This window comes from Arachis hypogaea, chromosome 4 (assembly GCF_003086295.3).
Source record: "Arachis hypogaea cultivar Tifrunner chromosome 4, arahy.Tifrunner.gnm2.J5K5, whole genome shotgun sequence".
NCBI classification, from domain to species: domain Eukaryota; kingdom Viridiplantae; phylum Streptophyta; class Magnoliopsida; order Fabales; family Fabaceae; genus Arachis; species Arachis hypogaea.
In genome coordinates, this window is record NC_092039.1 from 75,665,033 (window position 1) to 75,680,081 (window position 15,049).

Sequence of the window (15,049 nt, forward strand, 5' to 3'; positions counted from 1 at the left end):
GAGGACCCAAGGAAGCCAACTACGAGGTCTTTATTCCTGCTGACCACCAGTGGATATTCCATCTAAACTGCACACTCCCTGCATCACCAACTTAGGCATTCACATGCCCTTCTCCCCTTTTAAGATAGCACTACTAAACCGATGTGATGTAGCATCATCGCAAATGCATCCGAACAGCTGGGCTTCTATCCTCTGTTTCGAGATGGTTTGTGAATATTTAGAGTTATCGGTCTCCATTGAGGTTTTCTTGTTTCTTTTTACCTTAACAAACCCTTCTAAAGAGGGGAGGTCCAAGAAAGGTTTCATGTCCTTCCGATCTACCTAAGGTCAGAGAATTTTCAGCCTGTTTAAGGATTCTTATCATGGTTTTAATGATAAGTACTTCAAGGTCTGCCCCGCCAAAGGTCGGCATCCCTTCTGGTTAACCTCGGAAGGGGAATGCTGCATCCCGACTTATTGGAGTTTCAGGGCGGGTGCTAACACCTTCACAAAGGTGACATACAAGGGGTTATCTCCCGAGAATAAGAAAGTTGCCGACGTTCTATTGGCTATCTTTGGCAAGAATCATGTTAACCCGCATCTCCTTATGGGTGATCAGGATATGGCTAGGAGTTATGTAGGTGTGTAGTTGTTTGGTTGTTTGCTCGTGTTTGTTTCTTTTTCGTTGCTTGATTATCCATTTTACAGACTAACGAGCTTTCGTGCGTTGTTTCAGTGTCGATGGCTGGCGAGCAAGTCAGACTTGACACTTTGTTCAACACATTTCTTCTTGAAGGTAGCGATGATGATTCTGCCACCCATACTAACGAGGTGCCTCACTCTTCTGCTGCCGAAGCCGAGGCCCAGTCCCAGCCTATGCCAGGAGAGGTAGCTGGGACCAGCTCTGGTCTGGGCCCTCGACTAGAGGTCGAAGTGGATGGTGGAGGACCTGAAGTTATCGTCGTTGACAACCCAAGGAAGAGGAAACCGTCCTCCAGCCCTGAGGGGATCCTCACGGTGATAGAGAAGAATTTCAATGCCGGGACTTTTATTAATTCCTAGCTCCTGCCCAGCACGGAGGACTTCTTCCATGGCAGGGATCTTGCTTCTCAAGCCAAGTTGGTGTACCGTACCTTGTTATAGGCAGCCACCATAGCAAGAAAAGAGGAACCCGTCTTGGCAGGGGCACGGTCATTGGAGAACAAGATTCAATCATCTGTCAAGGCTAATGAGAAGTACAAGGATTAGGTGAGGTCGCTTCAGACATAGCCAAGACCTCCGAGGAGAAGATCAAAACCTCCGATGAGTCCCTTTCGTTGGCAACCACAGCTAAGACTGAGGTAGCTGATTTTAAGAAAAAGTATAAATAGACCGTGAAGTAGGGTAAGAATGCCATCCTGGTGACCGAGGAGGCGATCATGGCTCACGTGAAGCTGTTAGCTCCCGATTTTGATACCTCGGCCGTCAGCGTCTTTAAAACCATTAAAGATGGCAAGATCCTTGATATCTCGAAGAAGTAATGTCATCTCACATGTTGTATCTTGTTTGGATTTTGTAATTTGTGTAGAACTTTGAACACTTGAGTAGTTTTAATGGACTTGTTTACCATTTCGTCGGTACACAACAAATTGTTTGTTTGCCCTTTTAACGATTTGCTGGTTGTGTTTACTTACTGTTTTATTGGTAATTAACTATTTGCTTGCACTTGTTTACCGCTTCATTGGTAATTAATGAAGCAAGGTCATGGCTTTTTGTTTGAGTGCTTGGAACTTGGCCTTATTTAATAGTTGTTTGTTGTAGCGCTTGCAACTTTAGAGGTTCCCAGGGTGATCAGTCCCGGGATGCTGTGCCGTTATGGAATTGGTTACCTTTACTTGGCAAAGTAATTTGAATAATTTGAATAATATTGAAACAAAAAAGGGGACAATTAACATAGACTGAACACGATTATATCATGATGTATTGCAAATAAACAACTAATGGGGGGTAATGCAAACACGAAATGAAACGGGTCTTACTAAACCGGTACATCGCCTACCCGTTGGGTGTACTTCCGCCTCTAGGAGTAGAACCTTCTTAGGTTTCCCGTGTTCCACGTTTTGGGAACTTCCTTGCCCTCCAGTCGTTCCAGCTTATAGTCCCCTCTACTGACCACATCCTTTATCCTGTATAGACCTTCCCAATTTACCGTAACCTTTTTTTCCCATGGTGTCAGGAGACCCACGTCGTTGCGTTGCAAGACCAGGTCATTCGGCTCAAAATCTCTTTTTAATACTCCAACATTGTAACGCAGGGCCATCCTTTATTTTAATGCTGTCTCCGACAAGTGGGCCATTTCCCTAGCTTCGTCTACCAAGTCCTTCTCTACGGCTTCCTCGACTCCTCCCAAAAGTAGTCGTGGGCTCGGTTCTCCAATCTCTATGGGTATTACTGCGTCAACCCCATAAGTGAGTAGGAAAGGCATCTCCCCAGTAGATGACTACTGTGTTATGCGATAGGACCAGAGGACCAACGCTAGCTCATCTGCTCAGGCTCCCTTCTTCTGGTAAAGTCACTTTTTGAGACCTTGTAGGATGACATTGTTCGCCGCTTTGACTTGGCCGTTAGTTTGGGGGTGTTTGATAGACAAAAACTTCTACTTTATCCTTAAACCAGCAAGAAACTCCCCGAACTTTTTGTCGATGAACTATGTCCCGTTGTACGAGATGACGACCTCTGGGATTCCGAATATAGCTATTACTTGCCTCCACATGAACTTTCGGCAATTTGCCGAGGATATAGTGGCCAATGGCTCGGCCTACACCCACTTGGTTTAATAATCGATGGTGACAATTAGGTATTTGACCTGCCCAAGCCCAATCGGAAAGGGTTCTAGCAGGTCCACACCCCATTGAGAGAATGGTCGAGAGGCTATTAGCAAGCTTAGTTCAGCTACCGGTGCTTTGTGGAAGTTGGCGTTTTCCTGGCACCTTCTGCACTTCTTTACGAAGTCTTTGGAATCCGACATCATTGAGGGCCAATAGTAACCGGCCCTGACAAGCTTTCGGGCTAAGGCCTTTCCTCCAATGTGATGGCCGCAACACCCCTCGTGGACTTTGCGTAAAATGTAGTCCGTCTGGTCGGGACGTAGGCACTTCAATAGGGGTTGGTTCAACCCTTTTTTAAATAGCTAACCTTGTATTGTCGTGTGCTTGGCAGCTCCTCTCCTTAGTGCCTTTGCCGTCTTGTCGTCATCAGGGAGCTTACCCTTTCCAAGAAATCAATGATTGGATCCACCCAGGAGGGAGGGTCGGTTGCCTGTGTTATATGCAGGGTTACCGTTGGTTCCTTCACTAAACCTTGAATTAGAGATCGGTTCCCCATTCCTAGCTTTGTACTTACCAGCTTTGATAGGAGGTCAGCTCGGGTGTTCCTATCCCTCGGAACGTGTTGTACCGTGACCTCGTCAAACTCCTCACTCAGCTTCTTGACCCTCTCTAAGTATTTTTGCAGCAGTGAGTCCCTGGCTTGATACATTCCATTAATCTGTGTTGTGACGACCTGCGAGTCACTACATACCCCCACTCTGGTGGCCCCGACTTTCCTTGCCAAGTGTAGGCGTGATGCACCACTATTTCGTGGTACATCTTGTGCTTAATTGAGTGGATTTTATCCACTATTCTCACATTTATTCACGGAATTCGCATGTTTTACACCTTCCTTCCTGATTTTGTGCTATGATTGAAAACATGCTTCACTAGCCTTTAATTCACTATTTTTAATCCTCTCTTATTACCATTCGATGCCTTGATATGTTTGTTAAGTGATTTCAGGGTTTATAGGACAGGAATGGCTTAGAGGATGGAAAGGAAGCATGCAAAAGTGGAAGGAATATAAGAATTTTGATGGATTTGCTAAGCTGTCAGCCCTGACCTCTTTGCACTCAATCGATCATAACTTGAGCTACAGAGGTCCAAATGAGGAGGTTCTAGTTGTGTTGGTGAGCCAACATCCGGGGCTTCGAAATGATATATAATTCGCTATAGTGGCCGTATAGCTAAACGACGCACATGCATGCATATACAAAAAATCCAGTGATCTGTACGTATCAGAAATTGTCCCCAGCGATTTCTAGGATGTTTTTGACCCAGTTTTTGGCCCAGAAAACACAGATTAGAGGCTGCAGAGTGGAGAAACCAGTAGACAACTTCTCATTATTCACGATTTTAGGTTTTAGTTCTAGTTTCTAGAGAAAGAGGCTCTCTCCTCTCTCTAGGTTTTAGGATTTAAGATTTCTCTTAGTTTTAGGTTTATTTCTCCTCCAATCCAGGTTCAATGTTCCTTTAATTTAGTTTCTCTTCTACTTTTATTTATTCTATTACTTTAATTTATGAATTCTCACGTTAGATTTGATTTCTTTTATTAATGCAATTTGAGGTATTTCATGTTTATTGTTTGCTTATCCATTTGTTGTTATTGAATCTCTTGGCTTTGGTTGAGTAAATGGTGACACTTGAGTTATCAAACTCCTTTGTTGATTGATAATTGAAAGTTACTGGTTGATTTGGATTCAACTAAAGCTAGTCTTTCCTTAGGAGTTGACTAGGACTTGAGGAATCAAATTGATTGGTCCACTTGACTTTCCTTCATAATTAGAGGGTTAACTAAGTGGGAGCAGTGAACAATTCTCATTACAATTGATAAGAATAGCTAGGATAGAACTTCCAGTTCTCATACCTTGCCAAGAGATTTTCTAGTCATTTGATTTTCATTACCATTTACTATTCTTGCTTCTTATCTTAAAAAAACCCCCAAAATATACCTTTACATAACCAATAACAAGAACACTTTCCTGCAATTTCTTGAGAGACGACCCGAGGTTTAAATACTTTGGTTATCAATTTTATCAGGGGTTTGTTACTTGTGACAACCAAGTTTTTGTACGAAAGGGTTTTTGTTGGTTTAGAAGCTATACTTTCAACAAGAACTTATTTGTAAAATTCTAGACCACGCAAGAACCCGTTCGTTAAGGCCACCAAGAAGGGTGATGACAAGTAATCTTATGCGCACGCGTCGATGTGACAATATTGGTGATTGGTGCAGAGGCGTACATGATACTAGGGCGCAGAAGCGTTGTTTATCATCCACGCGCATGCACAAAGGATGCGTATGCGTGAAGAGCATTCATAGCGCGAACGCAGCGTTCAGTCAATGAACGCTGCCAAAGGATGCACACGCATGCATGGTACGCGCAAGCATGGTTGAAGCAAAAGACAGTATCGATGCGCACGAATGTAGTACGCACACGCGTCGATGGTGAAAAATGCAAGGGACACGCACGCACGTAGGACGTGATGACAAGTCATCTTATGCTAGTTTTACTAGGATTTTTCCTTCCTTTTATTAGGTTTATTACACTTTCTTGCATGATAAGTAAGTAATTGGAGTGCAATTTCATATTTACCTTGACCCAATCAAATGTTGTTGATTTTATGCGAAATCATGAGATTTATGCACAATTTAGTTGATTATTATGAACCTTATGATTTTGGTGAGACTTTGATTGCTTGTTTGATTGATGACAGGTGAAAATATGATGAAAAGAAGAGGGCAAAGAAGCAAGGTGTAGACGAACGCTGCATTCATTTGATGAACACTAAGTTCACACGCGACGCGCACGCGTATAAGGCGCTTCCGCGTGGATGAGCAATTTGGAAATCCACGCATACGCACGCATGGCGCGCCCGCGTGGATTGAGGATTAACGTTCATAAGAAATGAACGCTACGTTCACTTGGAGCGAACGCCTGTGATACTTTCAAAGTTTGAATTCGAAGATGGGCATCGACGCGCATGCGTGCATGACGCGCACGCGTCGATTTGACAAAAGTAGTGATAGGCGCAGACGTGTACATAATGCTGGACGCAGAAGTAACATTTCAGCATCCACGTGCACGCGTGAACAGTGTTCATGTCGCGAATGTAGTGTTCAATTAATGATGGCTACCAAGGATGCACGCGCATGCATGGTACGCGCATGCATGGTTGAAGCTGAAGACACCAAGGACGCGCACGCGTCGATGGGAAAACGTAAGGGACACACACGCACCAAGGGCATGCACGCATCAGTGAATGAACACAGCGTTCACTTTGAGAATGCTACGTTCTCCTGAAGCAATCCCCAACCATACCAGCTGGGAACCCATTCTGATCCATTTCATCAAAGGCCAGAAAGCCCACTCCAAGTACTGGGATGACTAATTTAGAAAGTGTATAAATAGGAGAACATTCAATTTCATGATGGACCTTCTTTTGGATATTTTATTTTAGCTTTCTTTTAGTTCTTACTTTGAGTTTTAGATCTGAGTTTATTTTCCTTTATGTTCTTCATTTTCTTCTTCTGCAATTCATTTTTCTGTTTTGGGTACTAGAGCAATGATGAACTAAACCCCACCTTCATTAGGGGGAAGAGCTCTATTGTAATTCCCATGAATCAATGAAATTCTTCTTCTTCTCAATTGATCTTTGTAGCTATTGGGTACCTTTTGTTTTGAGTTAGAATTCTTCACTCTGGAAGGAGGTTGAATTCATGAATGCTTGTGTGAGCCTCGGAAGGGGAATCACTTACATTAGAATTGGAGCTCTATCCTTCACTACTCTCTTGATCAATACCATTCGGGAGGAATTGAGATCTTGGGAGTTAGTGTGGCTTATGGATGAGAGATTTGCATTTAACCTCTTCTCATGACAATTAGATCAAGGAATTGGCAAGATTGATTGTGATTTAAGAGATTGGATTACCAAGGAATTGGGATCCAATCAATTTCAATCCGCCATAGATCTACTAGATGATTGAGAAAGAAGTTAAGACCTAGTTGATTCATGAAGGATTATAGTATCTCCAATCCCTGATGAATCACTTTATTTGAATTTCCTTCACTTTGATTCCTCTGCACTTGCTGCAAGTTATATTTATTAGTTCTGTTTTGATTCCCAATACCTAAATCCTTTTATTATTCATGCAATTCGAGTTTCTTTGCTATTTAATATTCCTGCAACTTTTGATTCTTGCACTTTAAGATTCAGCTATTTACTACCTTGCACTTTAAGATTCAGCACTTTTAATTTCTTGCACCTTAAGTTTCAGTCAAATTTAGTTTTCTGCCATTTACTTCCTGCCAATTTACTTTCAGCAATTTTAATTCCGTGTCATTTACTTTCTGTTAAATCAATTCTACTCAATTCATCAATAATTGCCTATGATGCACGAACACTGACACAGACACGGGACACGACACGACACGGGACACGCCGACACGCGAATTTTAAAATCTCACATGACATGGGAACACGCATACATATAAAATATAAATTATTTTTTAGATAAACTGTAATGATATTTTAATATTTTATAGATATTAAAATATAAATTATTTTTTTAAATTATTTTTAATGTCTTATTTTAATTATATTAAGTATTTAAAATATTTTTTGTTTTAATAAATAATAATATATACTATATCTAAATTTATTTTAAGAATATATATTAAGAATAAGACTGGACATGCTGACACGTGATGATATTTAGGTTGTCCAAGTGTGTCCGGAGAAGAATTTTTATTTTTTATTGAGACATGGTTTGGACACAGTAGACACGCGTGTCGGATGAGTGTCAGTGAGTGTCGTGTCCAAAACCCAGACACGGTAATTTAGCAAAGTGTTCGTGCTTCATAGATATTCGCTTAACTAAATTCATCACCTAACTAAAGTTGCTTAATCCTTCAACCCCTATGGGATCGACCTCACTCTTGTGAGTTATTATTACTTTATGCGACCCGGTACACTTTTCAGTTAGATTGTGTGGAAATCCAATTTCCCCTAATCATGTTTTTGGCGCCGTTGCCGGGGATTAATTAGATTGACAATGATTAAGTAAGGTGATAATTTAGATTAAGCATTTTTTTCTTTTATTTTTACTAAGCATACTAACTATTTGAGATTTTGTTCAAACTAACTCACTCTAGCAGTAGAGTATTTTGTTTTAGTTTTTGGTTTGTTTGTGTTGTATGCCAGGAGGAAAAAGAGGTGCATCTACATCTTTTGATTCTGAGCTAGAGAGAACATTCTTGAGATTGAGAAGAGAAGCAAGAGGGAAGGGAGTTATTGGAGAAGAAGAATCCGAAGAGGAAGACCAAGAAATAGAGGGTAACCCCCCCAATCCACCAGAAGAGGTGGCCAACAACAATGGCCAACCTTAAAGGAGAGTTATAGCATCCTACACCTTCCCCAATCCAAGAAACTGTGGGAGCAATATACTCACTCCCAATGTTCATGCAAATAACTTTGAGTTGAAGCCTTAACTCATTACTCTGGTACAGAACAATTGTTCCTTTGGAGGAGGACCACTTGAAGATCCGAATCAGCACGTAGCTACCTTCCTGAGGATCTGTGATACTGTTAAGACAAATGGTGTGCATCCGGACATCTATAAGCTGCTGCTATTTTCATTTTCCTTGAGAGACAAGGCAACTCAGTGGTTAGAGACATTTCCCAAAGAAAGCATCAACACTTGGGATGATTTGGTGAACAAATTCTTATCCAACTTCTACCCACCTCAGAGGATCATAAGATTGAAGACATAAGTGCAAACATTCACTCAAATGGATGGAGAATCACTCTATGAAGAATGGGAAAGATACAATGTTCTAATCAGGAAATGTCCACCCAAAATATATAGTGAATGGGACAGACTTCAGAGTTTCTATGAGGGGTCGACCTTAAGAGCTCAAGAGTCTTTAGATTACTCTGCAGGAGGTTCATTGCAACTCATGAAGACGGCAGAAGAAGCCCAGAATCTCACAGACACTGTGACCAACAATCAATACTTCTATGCTCACCAAAGGCAATGCCAACCAGTACAAAAGAAGGGTGTGTTGGAGCTAGAAGGAGTGGACACTATCTTAGCACAGAACAAGTTGATGCACCAACAAATCCAACAACAAATGGAGCTGATGACAAAGAGGATTGATGGTCTCCAAGTGGCTGGAGTTAACACAGCAAGCCAACCCTCAAATGGATGGAGCCAAAGTAATGAAGCCTCTGAGAAAAGTAACTATGAGCAGCAGCTAGAACAAGTCCAATATATGCATAACACCTCAAACTCTTCTTAGAATGAATTTCATGGAGATACATACAATCCATCATGGAAGAATCATCCCAATTTGAGGTGGGGTGATAATCAAAATTCATGGCAAAAGAATCACAATTCCAACAACTCCCGCAACACAAACAATCAACCTCATTCATCCAATAACACTAACCAATACAGAAAACCACAAAATTCTTATCAGTAACCCAACAACAACTCATAGACCCACCAAAATAACTTCTCCACACCACATTTCAATTCTCAGAACAACCATTTCAACAACCCAAACAACTTCCAGCAACAACCATCATATTCCAACATACCATCCATTGACCATCATGAAACCAGGATCTCAACTCTTGAGGCAACATTACAAGCACTTGCTCAAACCACACATAATCTAGCAAACGGGAAAGAGAATCTAATTAAAAGTCAAGATAGATAAGAGGTCACCATGAAGAATCTCGAAAGTCAAATAGGACAATTGGCCAGACAAGCTGAAAGACCAACCAATGTTCTCCCAAGTGATACCATTCCAAACCCCAAGGAAGAATGCAAAGCAATCCAACTTAGGAGTGGAAAAATCTTGGAGAATAAGAAAGGTGACAAGGCCAATAATAAAGAAGGAGTGACAGCCGAGGAGAAAGACCAGGAGAAGCTCAACAAGAAGGAAGAAGAACCACAAGCTTCAAAGAAGGGAAAACAAGTCATAGAGGAACATCCACAAGAAAAGAAGAAGGAGGTGAAGCCTTACACTCCTCCTCTTCCATATCCCCAAAGGTTCAAAGGGGAGCTTAAGGATCAATAATTTCCCAAGTTCCTAGAGATTTTTAAGAAGCTGGAAATAAACATCCCACTTGATGAAGCATTAGAGCAGATGCCATTATATGCAAAATTCCTCAAAGAGCTCATCAACAAGAAGAGAAGCTGGAATGAAAAGGAAATAATGATCTTGACTCAAGAATGCAATGTAGTAATCCAGAGAGGTTTACCACCAAAGCTCAAAGACCTTGGGAGTTTCATCATATCCTACACCATAGGAAATATAACTTTGGAGAAAGCCCTCTGTGATTTAGGTGCCAGCATCAACCTAATGCCTCTCTCATTAATGAAGAAGCTTGCAATAGAAGAAGTTAAGCCTAGAAGAATGTCACTCCAAATGGCTAATAGATCACTCAAGATATCCAATGGAGTTGTAGAAAATTTGTTGGTAAAGTTGAGGAATTCATTTTCCCTGTCGACTTTGTCATTTTAGACATGGAAGAAGAGGGGTGAAATAACCCTCAGGGTGGATGATGAGTAAATGATCATCAATGTTTTTAAAGCCATGCAATACCTCCCTGAGAAAGCACAGCACATGAGAGTGAAAATGATAGAAGACCTGTTGGAAGAAGTGTTTGAAGCCAACAGTCAAGAGGAGCACGAGGAAGAGGTGGAAGCAATTCAAGATGTTTCAGAAGAACAAGTGACTGAAATCTCATCTAAAGGCAAGACAGAGGAAAAGCCAAAACAAGAATTGAAGACTCTTCCCCCACACCTTAAATATGCATTTCTTGGTGAAGAGGATAGCTTTCCAGTGATCATTAGCTCTGCCTTGAGTGAAGAAGAAGAAGGAAAACTTCTAGTTGTACTGAAAGATCACAAAGATGCATTAGGATGGACCATTAATGACTTGAAACGCATAAGCCCTGCCATCTGCATGCACAAAATTTTGCTGGAAGAAGATTCAAGACCAGTGGTACAACCTCAGAGAAGGTTAAACCCAACCATGAAAGAGGTAGTCCAGAAGAAAGTAATGAAATTGTGGAAAGCTGGGATTATTGATGAGCGGATAATTTATACGCTTTTTGGCATTGTTTTTAGGTAGTTTTTAGTATAATCTAGCTACTTTTAGGGATGTTTTCATTAGTTTTTATGCTAAATTCACATTTCTAGATTTTACTATGAGTTTGTGTGTTTTTCTATGATTTCAGGTAATTTCTGGCTGAAATTGAGGGACCTGAGCAAAACTCTGATAAAAGGCTGACAAAGGACTGCTGATGTTGTTGGATTCTGACCTCCCTACATTCGAAATAGATTTTCTGGAGCTACAGAACTCCAAATGGCGCGCTCTCAACGGCGTTGGAAATTAGACATCCAGAGCTTTGCAGTAATATATAATAGTCTATACTTTATTCATGATTAGATGACGTAAACTGGCGCTCAATGCCAGTTTCATGCTGCATTCTGGAGTCAAACGCCAGAAACACGTCATGAACCAGAGTTGAATGCCAAAAACACGTTACAACTTGGCATTCAACTCCAAAAGAAGCCTCTACATGTGTAAAGTTCAAGCTCAACCCAAGCACACACCAAGTGGGCCCCGGAAGTGGATTTCTGCATCAATTACTTACTTTTGTAAACCCTAGTAGCTAGTCTAGTATAAATAGGACTTTTTACTATTGTATTCAGTGTCATTGATTGTCAGGTCTTTTGACCATCTGGTCTTTTGATCACGTTTGGGGGCTGGCCATTCGGCCATGCCTGAACCTTCATCACTTATGTATTTTCAACGGTGGAGTTTCTACACACCATAGATTAAGGGTGTGGAGCTCTGCTGTACCTCAAGTTTTAATGTAATTACTACTATTTTCTATTCAATTCAATTTATTCCTGTTCTAAGATACCATTCGTACTTCAACCTGATGGATGTGATGATCCGTGACACTCATCATCATCCATCCTTATGAACGCATGCCTGACAACCACTTCCGTTCTACAAGCGAAAGCTAGGATGCATATCTCTTGGATTCCTGATGTACGATGCATGGTTGCCCCTCGCCTGACAACCGAGCCTTCCATTCCGTGAGATCAGAGTCTTTGTGGTATAAGCTAGAATTGATGGCAGCATTCATGAGAATCCGGAAAGTATAAACCTTGTCTGTGGTATTTCGAGTAGGATTCTGGGATTGAATGACTGTGATGAGCTTCAAACTCACGATTGTTGGGCGTGATGACAAACGCAAAAGAATCAATGGATTCTATTCCGACATGATCGAGAACCGACAGATGATTAGCCGTGCCGTGACAGAGCATTTGGACCTTTTTCACTGAGAGGATGGGATGTAGCCATTGACAACGGTGATGCCCTACATATAGCTTGCCATAGAAAGGAGTGACAAAGATTGGATAAAAGCAGTAGGAAAGCAGAGATTCAGAAGGAACACAGCACCTCCATACACTTATCTGAAATTCCCACCATTGAATTACATGAGTAACTCTATCTTTATTTTCTATTTATTTATTATTAATATTCGAAAACTTCATAACAAATTATTATCCGCCTGAATGAGATTTACAAGATGACCATAGCTTGCTTCATACCAACAATTTTTGTGGGATCGACCCTTACTCACGTAAGGTTTATTACTTGGACGACCCAGTACACTTGTTGGTTAGTTGTGCGGAGTTGTGACAAAGTGTGATTCATGTTGAGAGCATCAAGTCTCTGGAGCCATTGTTGATGATCATAATTTCGCCTACCAATTATCTATCCAATTTGTTATAGCTCATGGGTTAGCCTAGTTCAATTGGTGCCAAAGAAATGTGGGATGACTATCATTGTTAATGAGAAGAATGAGCTCATTCCAACAAGAACAGTGACAGGGTGGAGGATGTGTATCGATTATAGAAGGCTGAATGATGCCACAAGAAAAGACCACTTCCCTCTCCCCTTCATTGACTAAATGCTTGAAAGGTTGGCCGGTGAAGAACTGAAGATTGATGGTTTAGAAGTTATAATAAACTCTCGTTATCAGTATAGTTACTAAACCAAGCAATCAACCTTTCTTACAAACGTTTTGGTTGTCACAAGTAACAAACCCCTAAATAAATTGATAACCGAAGTATTTAAACCTCAGGTCGTCTTCTCAAGGAATTGCAGGGAAGTATGTTCTTATTATTGGTTATGGGTTTTGTAAATTGGGGTTTTAAAGATGAGGAACAAGTAATTTAAATGGCAGGTAAAATAAATAAATAGCTGTAAAATAAACTCTTGGCAAGATATGAAAATTTGGAAGTCCTATCCTGGTTACTCCTATAAGAATGGAAGTTAATCCCACTTAGTTAACCTTTGCGTAAGCAAGGGTAAGTCAAGTGAACCAATTGGTTAGATTTCCCAAGTCCTAGCCAATTCCTAAAGAAAGACTAGAGTTAGTGGAATTCCAGTTAATTAGCCGACATAACAATCAATCATGAATAGTTGATAACTCAAGAGCTTCTAGTTAATCAATTAAAGCCAAAGGGAATAAAATCTACTTGAATGAAAATAATTTGGATAAAGCCCAAGCATCAATAACATGAATTAGAGAAAATAGTCATAAGTCTGAAATACTTCAAATTATATTAATTAAGAAAATCCCAACATGAATGGCTCATAAGTCAAATAGGCAACATATGTAATACATGCATTAAATTATCTGAGAGTAAAAGAGAAAATAAATAAAAACAAGAACATTGAACCTGATATGAAGATGAAATAATCCTGAAGTGAAAAGAAATCCTAATCCTAAAATAAATTCTAATCATAATCCTAATCCTAAGAGAGAGGAGAGAACCTCTCTCACTAAAACTACATCTAAACTATGAAAAGTAACTAATTGGTTAGCTCCCTCCTTTCGGATGCATTCTTTCACTTCATAACCTCTGGTCTATGCTTTTTTGGACTTGGATTTGGGCCAAAAAGGGCTTCAGAGATCGCTGGGATCACTTTCTGTAATTTCTGGTGCGTGGCCTCTGTCACGCATCCGCGTGGGTCACGCGGTCGCGTCGTCTGGAGTTTTTTGTGTCACGCGATCGCGTCAATCATGCGATCACGTCATTGCCATTTCGCTCTGGCACACGGCCGCGTCGTCCATGCGGTCGCATCGATCCCTTTTTGTGCAAACCACGCGTCCGCGTCGTCCATGCGGACGCGTCACTGTCCGTTTCTTCAAAAACTCCATTTTATGCTTTCCTTTCATTTTTGTATGTTTTCTTTTCATCCTTTAAGTCATTCCTACGTTAGAAGATCTGAAATTACTCAACACACGAATCACGGCATCGAATGGCAATAAAAGATAATTAAAATTAATATTTTTAAAGCCTAGAAAACATGTTTTTCACATACATCTCATAATAAGGAAGGGAAGGTAAAAACATGCAATTTCACATGCATAAGTGGGTGAAGGGTTGAATAAGACACTCAAATTTAGCACAAATTATACCATCAAATATGAGTTTATCAACCTCTCCACACTTAAACAATAGCATGTCCTCATGCTAAATCCAAGATAAAGAGTAAGGTGAAGTGGTGGAATCTCATGCAATGCAATCTATTCTAAATGCATCTACCTAAATGAGTCATGCAAATCTAGTTATTATCCACTTATATATAAAACCTTACATGTAGTTAAATTAATTCACATTCTCAAGAAATCATATATGCATAGCCAACCTTAGATAATGTTAAGGCACTTTTACAATTGAGATGGGTAAATAAAATATTTTTCAAACTTGCAAGACAATTAATAATAGAAGTAGAGATATATGGTGATGAGCTATTGAACCCTTACTGGATCTTGTGTTTACTCTCTAGTCACTCAGTGTTTATTGGGTTAATCACTTTATTCTTCTTTTTATTCTTGTTTTCCATAACTTTGTTATTCATCTAACCAATCAACAATTATAGAATATAGGCATACAAAAATCATGAGGTCTTTGATTAAGGTTGTAATGGGGCCAAGGTAAAGGCAAGGATATATGTATAAGGATAAGTGAGCTAATTAAGTGAATCCTTGATTAGTCTAAGATCTCACCTAACACACGTGTTTTGTACAGCAAAGCTTCTTCACCTATTTTCCCACAGTTTTCCCATTTTTATATTACATGCTCATATTGTGATTTTTTTGATTTTTTTTAATTAATT